At 34.8% G+C, this 15,700-nt stretch overlaps 1 protein-coding gene and 1 long non-coding RNA gene across 4 annotated transcripts in view; one reads left to right on the top strand and one right to left on the bottom strand.

Moving 5' to 3' along the window:
* Positions 1-15,700, top strand: part of LOC112904814 — a 353,641-nt gene that overhangs the window by 185,917 nt on the left and 152,024 nt on the right. For all 3 annotated transcript variants that reach the window (XR_003231383.1, XR_003231384.1, XR_003231385.1), the window contains one exon: positions 13,259-13,285. This is a non-coding gene — a long non-coding RNA (uncharacterized LOC112904814). The remainder of the gene's footprint in view (positions 1-13,258; positions 13,286-15,700) is intronic.
* LOC108737011 (neuroligin-3-like) overlaps positions 1-15,700 on the bottom strand; it is a 241,664-nt gene that overhangs the window by 187,085 nt on the left and 38,879 nt on the right. The gene's annotated exons all lie outside the window — the stretch shown is intronic.

Genomic DNA, 15,700 nt, shown 5'->3' with positions numbered 1-15,700 from the left:
CTATTCTTTCCAATACCTCTTCATTTTTAACCTTTTCTACCCACGATATCCTCATCATCCGCCTATAACACCACATTTCGAACGCTTCTAACCTTTTCTTTTCCGCCGCTCCCACTGTCCATGTTTCGCACCCGTACAACGCCGTGCTCCAAACGTACACATTTAACATTCTTTTTCGAATTTCTAAATTAATTAAAGCGATATTTACAATTAGTTTCGTTGCTTCGTACTCCAATGGAACCAAAATAAACAAATCAAAAATATACTTTCAAAACTTTTAACCATTTTATTTTGTGTCTGTAACTACTTTAAAAAACTGATTTAGAAAAGATTGGCTGTAGCTCTTAAAATCTGTTTTAAGGATTAAGAAGCTACAAACGATCCCTGATTTTAAGCAAAGTTCCGGTTTCGTTAACGCTTGAAAATATGTTATTTTTTGGTACGAGGTTCTTTTACATTTTTTATTACTAATCCGTCTCTAGTGGTTGTAAAGCGGTGATAAGTAGCTGGATGTCTTCTTTGAGGTGTTAAGCTGACCAAGGAAAAAAGATTTTTTGAAAATCCGATTTGTAACTCTACTTATTATTTCGGACCAAACTTTACCTTTCCCATATATGAATACACATACAGTATTTGCAAGGAATTTACTTAATTCAAAGGTAATCTGTTTCAAAATACTGTCAAGCAATTGTTTACATGAATATAATAAAAATAGGAATTAATTCAAGTTTTTAAGTAACTACTTTTTTTAATTATCTTTGGATAACTATCAACTTTTTCTAATTCAGTCTTATCTAAGTATTTTTAGGTTATACGAAATGGATAATGTTAAAATAAATTCATATATTTGTAGTAATATAAAATTTCTTTGTTTTAATTGAATATTAGCTTCTTATTTACCTAATTGAAGATTGTTCATCCGTGGAATTAAATTGTAGAAAGAGGTTTTCGTGAATGACAAGTATTCCTGACTGCATAATTGGAAAAGTTGAATCTTCTTAAGATGCATGCACAATAAATATGTTTGTAGAGCCAATATTTTGAAAAATCTTTGAACATTTCTAGCCGTTCTTTATTCCTTTTTAGACAGATGGAAGCCTTCAAAGGAATTTTATTCATTTCTTTGTATAGTATGAGAAATACGTGAAGGCGCAAGTAAATTAAAGATTTTAAGGGTTGTTTCTTGTTATTGAAAGAAACTTGAGAAATATAGGTACGTAGCTCTATTTCGTTACGAGTTGTAGAAAATTATAAACGGAAAATGTGAAACATACTTATTATGTCAACTGTAGGTGAAAATCGAACCGTAAATTCAATTCCTGTTGTCGCCACGTTGTCGTGATATTAATTGACTTACGAGTGAAAAGAGAAATTCTGTGAGGCTGATATTGTTTACTCCAAGTTTTCCAACGAAAATTGCGGGATTAAACTTGATAAACTACGAAATTTCCCTTCAACTTGACGCTTTTGCGAAATTATCTTCTACATAATTCGGGAATAAACTGATTACGCTCTTTGTTCGGTTATGTGTAGATACACATTGTATCTACCTACGATAAGCAGCTAGAGCAAAAACGTCCATGCGTCTTAATAATTAATTACAATTAAACAACTGGTGATGTTCTTATTGTTCGCACAACGAGGAACTCTGTGCTTACTCGAAACTTTTTAATCAGCAAACTTACTCTAATCCGCCATTAAATCGGGCGTATCCTTATTCAACATTTACTACATCCTGACAAGAAGCAAGCTTTACCATACGTGTAGCGCGAATAGCAAAGTTAAATTGAAACTAAATAAATGCACGAGGAAGCTGCTCTAAGCAAATTGGTACAGTGCACCTTATGTAGGTATATAATTTTAAAGTAGTTTACAGACTGTTTTAAATACGATTTCAAGTAGGTTTTTAAATGATTTTTTCATTGTTAAGGTGTTGCATATCGGATTATTAGTAACTGGTGTTATACGTGGAGATATTGACAACCCCCTTAAATTTATTTAGGGTACTTTTAACCGAATTGAAACTTGTTAGTTACCATATAGTCAAATACGTATTCTGATATCTAATATAATCTAGAAACAACAAGGTCCAGATGTCTCATTCTAACCATTTCAGTACAGTTGGGCCAGCAACGGGTAGGATAAAATGGATATAGTTTTGATCGTTAGCGAAAAATGCCCAGTAGGTCCTTACACCCGAAAGACAAATGTAAGTACAGGCCTGACGCTGGAAGCTGGCGAACGGTCGCGCAGGTACTTGCCCATTTATGACCTATTTGGGTAGGTCACTCGGAACCAATACACAAATAAGCTTTCAGATATTTATTTTGAATATTTAATCTACGCCGCTGATAGGAATACTGAAGAAAGAGGGCTGCAATCATTATACCTAAAACTGCCTACTTTTGTCACCGCGCATCCACGCCATTTTAAAATTTCCGCCAGCTTCCAGCGTCAAGCCTGTAGATAAGCAATGACAATTCTAGTCCATGTATTTTCTTGTGAAGGTTCATTTTTATTATTTTTCTACCGTTTTACCCCCCCCCCCACTCTTACTCTAACGTCACGACCGTCAGCCATCATTGACAACTGTCAACGTGAGTATCTCTGACAGCTGTCATGGTCGGCCAGGACTTCGCCCAGCTCCTTCTGCGGGTGCTCCGGCCTCCTGAGGCCTCTTCATCTGTTGCTTCCTGATCTTAAGGTGCTGCTCAGCTACTCACGATGACAGCTGTCTAAAATGGCTGACGATGACAACTGTTAAATATGGCTGACGGCTGTGGCGTTAGAGTAGGAAGTGAAGGTGGTGAAACGATAAAAGGAGGACGAAATGAACTCTGACTAACCACTAAAAAGTAAATCTAAATGCGAATATGTTTTAGATATAATAACAATAGGTTACAACAAGGACTACAGTAATACAAAGTGAAAAGACAATTGAATTAAATATCATATCAATCGATGTTGCTAAAACAGTTGCAGATTTCCTCAATTTTTTTATCCTGCTTATGTTTAAAATGCTTTACATTATCCCTACATTAGGAAGCAACGATAAAATGCTGATTTCGTTGAGAAGAATAACATGTAATGAAATTTCAGTTTCATTAACTTTTAAATGAAAGTTCAATTTAATTTTTTCATATATAGAAATATGTACATACATCATATTCCAAAAATCAAAGCAATAACCCTAGAAATTAATTGAAACATTTCAGCAATTAAATAACATTTGGTAGTGATATTTATATACAGCAAAATACTTCGATTATCACAGTGTAACGAGAACTCGTGCTTTTATGAACATTTTTAATCTTTCATTCGTTACATCAAATTTGATCAATCCAGCACTGTACCTGTACATTTACGATAAACATTCATTAAATGCCTACCGAAATTATTACGCTGCGACGACGTACAACCGTTTCATTCGAAATTGTTTGAGATAAATTAATAGTCATTTTACCGATTTTCAGATAAATATTGCACAACCTTTTCATCTTTTCATTCGCAATTTTTAAAAGTGTTCATTAATAATCGCTTTTAAATGAATAAAATCGACGAATATTGTACTGTATAATCTCATCACAAAATTATTTCCAATTCAAAAATAAAAAACAGAATAAAACTGCCGATATTTGATGGGGATGAAGTCCATATTATATTATATTATGCACTGTTACTATATCAAAATATTAAATTCGTAGTATAATAAAATAGAATGGTCTTGTGTTATACCGTATGTTTAAATAATATGAACAACTTATGACACCAGGTGTTTTTTGATAAACGGATTTAATAGAACAAAGTAAAAGTTCAGTTCACGTGTCTGAAAAATAGGCTGCAGTTATGACAAAAATATAGAAAAAAATATTCATTGTAAGAATTGCACAAGGTAAAATAAAGAGCAATGAGTCGTCAGTTTAGAGTCATTTTGGCCGATATCAATTATAATCATAAGACTGTATTAAACTTTCAGCTGACTTACGTAAATGATGAGTTAATTTAGCTAAAAATAAACAAAAATGACCACTTTGAAAACTGTTATAAATATTGACATTACATCGTTATAAGCGATTCCGCACTAAGCGATATCCTCGATGAGTTATGATATCTAATAAAGACTGTGCCATACATCGTCATAGGCAATGTCACAATAAAAGATTTTGATTATCATTTTTAACTTAAGATGACACTTGTGGTATCAAATATTAAAATAAAATACAAGAATGTTTCGACAATAATATAATTAAAAGACAACTCGACAATTGTTTCGATCATTTTCAAGAGTACAGAAAAGTAACTTTCGAAACACATACCAAAGCTATAACCTAATCCTAATGTGTGGAATATTGGGATATTGTTGTTTTAGGATTAAAATGATCATTAATGAGAGGTAGCATATAATTATTCTGACGATGAGTACCTAGATTGTTTAGTCCCATATTTCTTATTGCAGATTAAACAAACCTATAGTTAAATAGATAGTAGTGATAAGTTTACTATAGTGCAGCAAAACTACGGCCTCTTTTCGATTCGAAAGTATATCAAAACAATGGTAATATGTAAACGAAGTTTTATACAAACGCGTGGAAGGGAAACTATGTAGAGAGGCTTTTGTTTAGTGAACGGTTCAGGTTTCACAAATGATATAATTTTTAAGGCGTTCTTCCCGCAAATGCAACACAAAGCGGATAACGTTTTGGGGACTACGACACTAAAGGCGTAACCACCATCGGCGGCAACGTAAATCAGTTGCCATTGTTTTCGTAGGAGTGAATTCGTAAATTTTCCTTCAACAAAAGCTATTCAGATGCAGAATACGCGGTCAGTGTTTGTCATTATTAATCTGCTCGTTTTTGATCTATTTACTGCACTCAGTAGAATTAGAATTTCACACTTATTTCATACGTTGAATGCAATGTTTGCAAATGTTTCTCCAAAGAAATTGAATGTAGTATTTTTTTAACAAAGGTTTTTCATGATGCATTTTGTTGTGATTGAGAGTAAAAATTGATTAAAAAGAATGCCAGGGGAATATTCATTCCATCACACTTAAATATCTTAGTTGCTTAACAAAATATAAGTTCTTATCAGTTAACTGTTAAAAACGACGGATTTAGATTTGGACTTTACACGCATTGGTTCTTATTAGTACGCTGTAGACACAGTTGCTATTGTTCAACGGTCAATTTACTTGCTTCCAACGTTCAGTTGATTACTATACAGACAAGGCAAAACTTTTACCTAACATAGGAATTACATATTTCTTCATCGGTATATTACCTCTTTATGCCACACAAGCGATGATAGATGAAAATAGGACCGATTTTTCTGGAAGCTGTCCTAAACTGTTGTCTAAGTGAGATAAACTTGCAACAATCAATTAGGTAATACTACTAAATGTAGCATTGTACTACAGATGGTGTTTACTGCGTCGTTTGTAGGATTTCATAGTTTTACTTTAGATCATCAGAAAGTACTCTGTCATTAGTGAATCTCCACTTCTTTTTCCGAAATCTCCCAGGTCATCATGAGTATATATTTGTAACGGTGAAACCATGCCGGTTCTAGTGGCGTATAGAATAGATCATACCTTAACATGTAGCCACTGGTTTGATTCTAGATCTCTCTGCCCTAATCCAAGCGTTACCTTGATAATTTACACAGTTTTCAGAATCTTTTGGACAATACGTAACACCTTTCAAAAGCATTATATTGCTTTGTTATTTAAATGAAAAGATGGTTGAAGGTGTTTGTACTAAGTGTACATATAACACGTCGACTTTATTAAAAGATGATGAAACCTTTTGATAATTGCGTGTAATAGAATATCCCTGTGTTCGCCACTGGCGTATACTGCAGGGCAGCGTGTTGAACGCTATACCTGTCTGCTAATTGTGAATTCATTAATGTTTGACAAGGTCCTCTTCAATTAAGGATTGAGTTCAGTTTAACATGTCAATATCCTTAATCGAGTAAGATCATGTCAACCATTAATGAACTCACAATTAGTAGCCAATTTCTACAGATGGTTTTCACCCTGCAAACTGCAGAAGATGTATCGGGAAATTTAGAAAATTTTTGAATATTTTTTTGATGAAGCGGATGCTTTCCACTGGGATTTGTTTCTATTATGGTTCGCAGGGCTTAATCTCTCCTGTTTCCTTCCAGCAATTTAAGATTTATGAACCGTAAAAGCCATGTTGAATAAAATGTAGTCGACGGTATAGAGGAAGCCGTCACGGTATTAACAGCTTATAAATTCTGCATAAATACTTAGCTCAGCAAGATGTAAAGAAAACCAGCAGCTCAGTATTTTAAATTAGTTAAAATATTCTTACTTAATGCAAAGAGCAATTCAGTTGGAACAAGCTTCTTGAAGATTCCCTTGGACCGTTGACCTTAAAAGTTTCTTGAATATTTTCAAATATTATACATAGGGTTATTTGTGCAAAAAAAGTAAGACGATGCTGGAAAGATTGTTGGGTTATCCTATATACAAAAGAATAACTTGCTTAATTTATGAAACATATGAGTACGCCTTCTTATAATAACTTAAAAAGATCGTGTTCAAAATGCAGCAAATAGCTACAGTTCCAAGTGAAAACACGAAAGAAGATACGTCTATTCTCTTTACAAATTTTGATCATCCCAATTGTACCTATGCTTTTTTTATGTTCATGTAAGCTTCCTGTTGTCATTTGACTTATTTCTAGAGATAGAAAAATAGCAAAAGCAGTAAAATTATGATAAAGTTACCATGTGCCCGACATCACAATCCTCATTGCTAAATTCTATGAATGTAATGCAATTTTTCTTCGATGTAAAGCGTGCAGCACTTTATTTTTCGTTATCTTCACACTTTTACTAATAACTCTATCATGGAGAGAAATTTTACAGTTAAAATGTTATTCACGTTAAAAAAAGTAAATTTTAAGCCCTGTTTAACTTTGAGAATAAACTTGGAATATCATATTTAAACGTTTATAATGATGTATGTGCATAAAATTTAAGGGCTGTGACGTTTTACAGACAAGGGTTGTTTTTAATCGTCGCCATACCAAAGTAACTCGTCCGTGTTTTATTACACCAGGCATGAATTAACGGCCTGCGTAATTTAATAAATTCATAACTGTGTGGGTGGTAATTTATTTGTCTGTTTATAACCTAATATATATATACACGAATAAACCGTCCGCCCTTACAACTTTCGCAAAACGGACAAAACAAATTAATTGAAATTAATTATACCTACCCCCAATGGATGAACTACGTATTGATTTTGAAGACACGGATAAATGGGGTGTAAACATTTAAGAAAAAATAAATTAGCATCAGTTGATTTAAAGGAATCTTCACACAGTATTGATCGATTCTTTCATCATAAATGATTTTAAACACTTGAATGAGATCAATTTTGTATTATTTTAGTATAACATTATTGACAGTTATTAATCCAAAATTTAATAACAAACTCAAAAAAATGTTTTAGAAAATNAGTTAATTTATTATGCATAACTTGTGAAACCTGTTTTATTTTACAAAAATTCTCCTAGGCGTTTTCCGACGATTCCGTGGGGTGTACTATGGTGACATTTATATCAAAAACCTCTCAAGATGTCGTTTAAGTAAAACAAATAAATAAACTTCTGATATCGTTTTCCTCTGCGCCCAAGCGTTCTTCCCGGTAAAAAAATTTCGCCTTAAGTAAAGAATGTTGTTGAAAGATACCACCGCTTTCTTATAAATGTACCATCCTACGTGATCGTACCGAGATGGTCGAATACCTGCGAACGAAAAAAGGAGAGAAATGAGAGAAACAGCGCTTGCTAGATCCCGTAAATCCCGGAACTGAACGTCCGGAATATCTTTCTCTTTCCCTCTCGTACGTCACGCTGCGTACACACCACCGAATGGGCACTTAGCGTTTCCACATCTTACCTACTATCAGCTTAGAAGAAGAAAAATTCGCGTCATTAATTTTCATCTGTCTTATTCTACGAGATTTGGCCTGTGGCGATGTCGCGTCATCAGTCCTATTCGCCCACCTTTTTAGAGACATTTCACGTAACCAACAACCAGCGGTGGTTCGTGGAATTACAGGTGCTATAAACAAAAACTGGAATGTCACAGAAATCCTTTTTCTCTGGGTCTACAATACTCAGATGTGTTACCCTGTATAAAAATTATTTTTGGTTTGATTCATTCTTTTAAGGATTCTGTGTCACACGTTTGTCTGTCTATCTGTCAGTCAATCATATTTACTTGTATTTTTTTTCGATTCATTACATATTTTTAATTTGAGTATTTGCTAGAAATGGGTCAGTTACCTGGTTTGGATCCGGTGCCCGGTAGATCTGCCACTGTTTTTAGGATCCGGCCGGGTACCGGATAATGACACCGGTACCCGAGGAAAAATAAAACTAACACCGGTAAAATCACTATCCCGTGTACCGTTTCTTACCACATTGACAAATTCAATTAGGTTACAGTTACTTGAGACCCGTAAACTCAACAAATTGATAACGGTTATAATAATTTTATAACACAATTAAATTGTTAAACAGTAAAACATGAAAAAACTACCCTTAATTTGACGTGCCGCCGCTGTTATAAATATACACCCCTGGTCAAGCAAAACTGGTTGGTTTTATCGCATGCCTCTATACTTCTTTGTCGGATTAACCCGTCCGCAAAAACAGTTATTTGTGCGAAAGGAGGCATTTACTTAAGGTTCTGAAGATTTCTTTCCCTTCCTAAAATCCTTAAGTATTAGACAGAATAAATGTAAACTTTATGAGCATTCTCGGGCATTTTATAATATACAACGGATACGTATAGAAAATTACAATAAATGTCGTTGCCTATTCTGAGTCAAAAGCGGTAAATTCGTTACTTCTCCCTTTTTATTTTTTTTTTGTTTGGTCATATTAAGGTCGTCAGTCCTAAGATTGGTTGGACACGTACCTTCACTCTTTCCTATCCAGAGCTAATCTTCGCATTTCCCTAAAACTAGAACAACCCATATCATTAACTATTTGCGAACAGTAATCTACTCTAGGTCTACTTCTACCCCTCATAACGTCTGTTTCTGCCACTACTATGTCTCTGACTAGACCTTCATGCCTGAGAAGATGTTCTACTAACCTATCTCGTCTATTTCTTATTGACTCCATAGAGTCCTCTGTTCTCTTACTCTTTCTAATACCTCTTCATTTCTAACCTTCACTGTCCACAGTATCCTCATCATTCGCCTGTAACACCACATTTCGAACACTTCTAATCTTTTCTTTTTCGCTGCGCCCACTGTCCAAGTTTCGCACCCGTACATCGCCGTGCTCCAAGCATACACCTTGTTCTTTGTTTAAATTAGCAATATTTTAAATAAACAAAATCAGACAGAACTCTTTATTTGCGTACTATTTTAGATATTTTTCGATACGGAGGTTTTGAAGATAATGGTTTATATATATTTACACACTTATGGTCATAGACAAACATGAAAATAGTTTTAAGAAATAGTCAATGTGAAGGAACGTATCTTGAATGATTTTGGGCATCCTTCTCAGTCAAAAGAGAATATGTCTGATGCGAAACGGAAAAGGTATTATGAAGAATGAATTAAAGGCAATGGTCGGTACATATCTCCCGGAGGAAGAAGATGCAACACTAAAGAGGTTGCCATTGCGAAGCTGACGTTTTTCATGTAACCGATTAACCTAATTTCGTATATTTTACCTTCTGGATCAATAATTTCACTCATTTTTATCCAAGGTTCTTCTGACAATTACTTGTCTTTTATTTGTCGGAATAGTGCTTACCTTCGCGCATTGAGTTTCGGTCAAAATCACGGTGTTCGTTCAGTTGATCAACAGGAAAAAATCTCTCTATTTACTCAATTTCTTTAGAACTGACGATGCAACGGGAAAAACATAGCCAGCAAACGAGTTTTCCGATGTTCCATTGTATTGGTAAACAATCACACGTCCCGTAGAGTTGCCTTGGCGTGAGTGGTTCAATAAAACGATCGGATAAAATTGCTGTTCTGCCTCCGCTTCGGCAACGACGGGGTGACGGCAGGGACTAGTCCCGGGTGGCCTTGATTAACTACTGCAGTAGGATTAGCAAGCCAACAGTCGAGCCTTCATCAGGCTTCTTGAACTCCCAAACAATGAATATTAATTACCCGAGCGATATCGCGATGCGTCGACTCTAAAACACTACGTATAGCGCCAATCAGTTTCGGTTAATGGGAAAATTTGACATTCGAATCAACATTAATAGAACCTAGTTTCTTCCATGGTCACATGCTTTTACACCATTCAAGGCACTTAATACCAGAATAAATACCTACATTAATACTTACTCGATTGGTGTTTCAGGCATTAATTTGGAGTGAGTTTCAGTGTTACAGACTAAAGTGCATTCATCAATTCTCGTTTGGTATTGGCGCTGACATCAAAACAACTGTAATACTTTTTAGGCAGATACTAGGTGGAATACTCTTTGTACTAGCTGTACGTTGTGAAATTCAGGAAATAGTTACAAGATAGTAATAGTCAACAGTAACTACTAAAAGCTCAATCTTGAGGTTAGTAACATTATAGAAATAGAGCGTCAGTTCAGCAATCTAATTCAATTAATTTTACTTTGGTATGTAACTCTAAATGAATATTACTTTCCTTTATTATTTTTCTCTCATTATTAAAAAATGATAGGCCAAAACTTTGCGGGACGAAACAAAATTTGAAGCTAGAGGTCAGTTATTAGAATTACCATTTGGACTATTCTGTTTGCTGTATGTTTGCGGTTGTTAATAGCAATTTTCATTTTGCAACTGTATCTACGTATGCTGGATAATGTTATTTTCGTTTAACCCTAATGAAAAGTTATCCGATCTTGTAAATGTTTTAATTACGAGAAGATATGAGTAATATTTTGAAAATGAACTTTAATGGTATACATTTTTGGATTAAAAGGAAAAGCAATTTAAACTGTCTACCCTTAAAACTGAGATGAGATGGTCCCGTATCGCATTACGTTTTTTTTTCCGCAAGGTCGGCTTTAATGACGACGCCGGCCAGTATTTGCTTGAGCTTGGAACGCAATTATCTACGTACCTATGTATACAATACGGACATGCATATGTGTGTGTATGTACACAGCGTACGTGGCGACTATTACATGTGGCATACGTCTAGTGGTTTGCGTTCTCATTTCATTATTTTTGAAAGTTAATATCACTGGTATGCTTGCTTGCTAGCTTTCGTTCTGAGCCCTGTGGGACCATATCAAGGGTCATCTTTGAATCGACCCGACCGTCCGAGTAACACGTGGAATTACAACATCGTCTCCCCGTTGGTGCCAACTCCTCGCACGCGTTTTGCTTATTCTGCCATGAAATGGCTTTCTAAATAACGACGACGGTCTACTTTAACAGAAAATTACTTATAGTGTCCGCATGACTCCCACCTTTCGCTCCGATTTTAGATGTTCCTTTACACCTAAGCGAACTTAATTTATCAAAATGAACAGACGTTCATGTTATACGAAAATTTCTCCGAAAGAAATTTTCTTCTTAAAATGACTGGATATTTCTGAAAATAAATTCAATTTCCATCATCCAGGCACTAATTCTTCCTCAATGTAGCATCTATTTTCAGATTTATTTTTATTTATAGCTAGTTTTCTTTATCTTCTCTACTTTCCAATTCCATTTTTAACATACAGTGGACCCCCGGTAATCCGACAAACAGTTTTGCAGGGCAGTGACGGATTAGCGAATTTGTCGGATTATAGAGTACTGCCTAAGACTTACGATTTAGGCGGTCTAAAATATCACATTTTTCTTTAATTGTCAGTGTTTTGTGCTTTCGCTTCTGAGCTTTTTACGACATTACTAGGTACGAATACGTAATACACAATGAATAAACACTGAACCCACGCTAGACCGCACCGCTATCTTCATCACATGTACTCAAATTCAAACTAAGCAATCAGAATCAAAACAATACTCTACGCGTCGAGCACAATAGTGGTGGTGCGTACAAGTTATAATTTGTTCAATCATGCATTTGCGAAGATTGTCAAAAAAATATTCAATACATAATAAATAATAGACCATGTCGGATTGCACGGGGTGCCGGATTAGCCAGGGGCTGGATTATCGGGGGTCCACTGTCCACTGCATCCATGTTTAAAAATTTAAGGATAACAACTACGGTATGAAACACCACCTTTGGCCTCAAAAATTAAACATGTTTTTCTGAAACGATCAGTTACCCCTATCGAGAACAACCCGAGTCCGTAACACTACGTATCTAGCAATTGTACATTGCACTTGTAGGAGGAGTAACAACGCAAAGATTCATCGTTGCTTTTAATTCGTCTTTAGTCAATGTATTGCTTCTTAGAGAAAATTTATAGATACCGCAGTGTGATTAATGGTTTTGTATACTCTCCTCTTTTGTGGAACCGACCGCCCGCTTGCGCTCGTTTGTTTATCAGCTATATATGTATGTTAACCATGCATACCGTCAATGTTTCCAGATGAAGGAATTCTATTAACAAGGAACTTGCACAAAAAAACATGTACGTACAAGTATAGAGGAGAAGGAATTAAAAAACATATTTAGTCAGATTGTAATTTTTTAATGAAATTATTGATTAAAAGTATAAGTTTAAATTTACTCTGTTTTCTTAATTCACACCTCTAATAATAATAGTAGAATGTTTATTGCAATTGAGAGAATTGTGCTTTGACGAAAACATTTTAGTGATAGCGATAGCGTGATACACCTTGTTCAAACGAACTTGGAAACTTATCGTTAAATTTACTAGCTCGACGAATTCGGTTTGAAGTAAATCATCGGCATAGCCGACATTTATGACTGGAAAATATGAAATCTCAACAGAGGGACACTAAATTCTTTCTGCTGTTCGTTCACTCAAACCTTAAAGTCAGTCGTATATTCCATACTTTTATGCGGAAAAATCTTTATCGGAAAGTCATAAGGACGTTTCAAGGATGCCGAGATTTACCAAGGGACTTTATTGACAGATTCTGTTTCTCTTTGTCGACGCGATTGGACAAAGAACCTTGCATAAAATACTCGAATTATACTGCAAATAAAAATTTTAATTATACTCTGCTTTTCAGACCGATAGTACTTACATTTCGTCTTAATTGATACTTATTAGAATTATTTTTATCGTTTTTATATTTTTTCAATTTTATAGTTTCTTTTTTTTGTTTCAGGTGATTACTTCTCCTCGGTTTAAAACGGTAAGAAATTAATGAATTATTATGCTTAATCTACGTATTTAGAACTAGTAATTAAATTTTGTCAAAATTATACGAAAATTAGATAAAGATAGTTATAAAACTCCATGTAATACATGAAAATGAAATGGAGTTATGTGTGTGAAATAAATACCTAGACCACTGAAACCCAAAATCTGAAAACTGTCATCCTCAGTCTCTGACTTTTAGTGCTTTATTAAAGTCTGAGTACCAAGTAAACCCGACATACATTTTTGGGTGAATACAATTACAATTACATTAGAATTGTACACAGTCGTCAAATTAACTACCTAATGTGTACACTGTTGTTATATTCATGATGAACACAATGATTTGAATAGTGGCAAATAAGTTATTAAAGTAAACGTAAATACCTGGCAAACGTCCTCTGATGGTAAAATGTAAAAAAAAAATGCTTCCAGGGCATACTAGTCCTAAATGGATTTCTGCCTCTTCTTATCGTTAGATAGGTATATTATATGAAGTTAATACTTGTCTTATCTTCATTTGGAACACGCACCCCATGTGTGTGTCACGTCGTTTTCGACATAATTTCGACGAGGTGTGTATTCAAAGAAAGAAAAAAACGCTATGGGAATATGACAGTACGTGATCAGAAAGCGTGACCAGATATTCGTGGTAGAAATTTAAAATATTTTACTTTAGGCTTTAGGCTTCCCCTTTTATGCGTCCAATGCCGAACGCTTATGATATCGCGGCGATGTGCCGCCGAGGGCATTTCGCGGGGACGTAATTTTCTCCACACGTCGTTCTTTGGTTCTTTCTTAAAATAAATTGAACGGCATTGACGGGGAAAATATCGCCTCCCTTTACGTCTATGTATATAGTTGGATGTGTATAGGTGTCGGTTGTATGCGTCATGAATTTTCTATTTATTCATACCCTTTCAATATGTTAATGCCCGATGGAAAACGAGTTAAGATTTTTCCGTACACTTTATATGCAAATAACGTATGCCTCCTTCTGCTTTATGAGTGGTCTCCATTTTTGAACTTGAGAAAAATCTATTGGTCGTGACTAATTCTGTTAGGCGTTTTCACATTAAATCAGAACATTAATTCATAAACATAAGATTATCTACAGTAAATATAAACATAGGATGTGTTTCAACCCCTTTTTATAATTTTATAAACACTAAACATTAAACGTGACAATAATCTGAACTAGATCAGGTGATATAGGTATATTTTGGTTTTCAATGGTACAACATCTAACGTTTTCCCCAATTTTTGTGGGCTTTTTCAAAGACTATAAAATTGATACATTTAGTTAGTATAATGATAAAGAAATTTTGTTTATAAAGAATAGAGAAATAATAACTAAATACTTCCAATTGTAAAAATTTAAACGTAACAACTACATAAGTATGACCCTTTTTCTCAAAAATCTAAAAAAAAAGGTTTTATTATAAAACTAAGTACATTATTAGACCAAATTTTGCGACTGACCAGTTAATTTCCGATTAGATTTATGTCATCGTGTAGTGTTCACAAAAATGGGGACGTGGGATATTCTAGTTTTAGGGAAATGCGAAGACTAACTCAGGATATAAAAAGTGGAGGTACGTGTCCAAGCAGCCTTAGGACTGACTACCTTATGACGACGATGATGATGATGTACGTAACTTCGTTCGGTTGCTCAACATCAATAAGTCACAACATAGGTGAAGGCAACAAACAATGTGTTTACCTAACAATGGATAAAGAATTTTGTTTGTTACTGTAATGTGGAGTGTAATAGAAATTGCGAGTTAGTTAATGCGAGAACCAGTTTCAGTTATATTTAAAGCTTACAAAGGAACCTCACATAGTTCATTAGGTCTACAGAGAGAACCATTAATCGGATGCGAAATTTCTAATTGAAATTTCTAACAGTACTGCTTTCCAGGCATTAATAGAAGCGAGTTTACTGCGTTCTGCTCTTGCACCTAGTACACAATGCGGTTCCAGAAATTAATAATTAACTTCTTCGTTGCCTTGCACCCATTTATGCGGAGTCAAAACCTCTGTAGAATGTGATTTATGCAACCTAATTACTCGAGTAATGCCAGTGCGTCGATCAAATATCGTAGCATGGCGGTTACCCATTTAATAATAGTTGATTTAGTATTCTAATAAAATAGCATTTGGGCCTTGCTGATACTGTTTTGCACGTACAAACGCGACCTCATTACCACATTTATGAGTATATTTACGGCATTAAATCGTTTCGGATGCAGTAGAATAAATTTTAATGGGCCAGCATTTAGCCAGCACGCATCTGTATTTTACGGAAAACTTCAGTCCCTCGTACCACTAAAGGCGTATCTGTCTATAAAAAAGTACCAAAAATGTCCATGACGAAAGACTTTCAGCAAACAACAGACTAATTCAAAAT

This window comes from Agrilus planipennis, unplaced genomic scaffold (genome assembly GCF_000699045.2).
Source record: "Agrilus planipennis isolate EAB-ADULT unplaced genomic scaffold, Apla_2.0 scaffold98, whole genome shotgun sequence".
NCBI classification, from domain to species: Eukaryota; Metazoa; Arthropoda; class Insecta; order Coleoptera; family Buprestidae; genus Agrilus; species Agrilus planipennis.
The sequence above is the reverse complement of the archived record's forward strand: the minus strand, read 5'-3'. Positions and strand labels throughout refer to the sequence as shown.